Source organism: Chiloscyllium plagiosum, chromosome 26, assembly GCF_004010195.1.
Source record: "Chiloscyllium plagiosum isolate BGI_BamShark_2017 chromosome 26, ASM401019v2, whole genome shotgun sequence".
In the NCBI taxonomy this organism is placed as follows: Eukaryota; Metazoa; Chordata; class Chondrichthyes; order Orectolobiformes; family Hemiscylliidae; genus Chiloscyllium; species Chiloscyllium plagiosum.
Window position 1 is genome coordinate 46,445,770 of NC_057735.1, and position 1,193 is coordinate 46,446,962.

The following is a 1,193-nucleotide window of genomic DNA, read 5'->3' on the forward strand; positions in this document are numbered from 1 at the left end:
ATAACCTCATCACCTCAGGGGACCTCCCATCCACCGCCTCCAACCTCATAGTCCCACAACCCCGCACCGCCCGTTTCTACCTCCTGCCCAAAATCCACAAACCTGACTGCCCCGGACGACCCATCGTCTCAGCCTGCTCCTGCCCAACCGAACTCATCTCGGCATACCTCGACACGGTCCTGTCCCCCTTAGTCCAAGAACTCCCCACCTACGTTCGGGACACCACCCATGCCCTCCACTCCTCCATGATTTTCGCTTCCCCGGTCCCCAACGCCTTATCTTCACCATGGACATCCAGTCCCTGTCCACCTCCATCCCCCATCACGAAGGACTTAACCCGCTTCTTCCTTTCCCGCCGTACCAACCAGTACCCTTCCACCGACACCCTCCTTCAACTGACTGAACTGGTCCTCACCCTGAACAACTTCTCTTTCTAATCCTCCCACTTCCTCCAAACCAAAGGAGTAGCCATGGGCACCCGCATGGGCCCCAGCTATACCTGCCTCTTCATAGGATATGTGGAACAGCTACACTCGCACCACCCCCACCTTTTCCTCCGCTACATCGATGACTGTATCGGTGCTGCCTCGTGCTCCCACGAGGAGGTTGAACAGTTCATCCACTTTACCAATCTTCCACCCCGACCTCAAAAATTCACCTGGACAGTCTCAGATTCCTCCCTCCCCTTCCTCGACCTTTCTATTTCTATCTCAGGCGACCGAATCAACACGGACATCTACTACAAACCGACCGACTCCCACAGCTACCTGGTCCGCTGCATCTGCTCCCAGGAGGACCAGTTCCAAAACCGTACAACCCAGATGGCCTCCTTCTTTTAGGACCGCAATTTCCTGCCAGACGTAGTCGATGATGCCCTCCACCGCATCTCTTCCACTTCCCGCTCCTCCGCCCTTGAGCCCCGCCCCTCCAACCGCCACCAGGACAGAACCCCACTGGTCCTCACCTACCATCCACCAACCTCCATGTACAACGTATCATCCGCCGTCATTTCCGCCACCTCCAAACGGACCCCACCACCAGGGATATATTTCCCTCCCCTCCCCTATCAGCATTCCGTAAAGACCACTCCCTCCGTGACTCCCTCGTCAGACCCACACCCCCCACCAACCCAACCTCCACTCCCGGCACCCTCCCCTGCAACCGCAGGAGGTGCAAGACTGGCGCCCACACCT

General features: G+C 57.7%; 1 protein-coding gene across 4 annotated transcripts in view; it reads right to left on the reverse strand.

Moving 5' to 3' along the window:
- LOC122563316 (sodium-coupled monocarboxylate transporter 1-like) overlaps positions 1-1,193 on the reverse strand; it is a 98,409-nt gene that overhangs the window by 7,725 nt on the left and 89,491 nt on the right. The window lies entirely within an intron of this gene.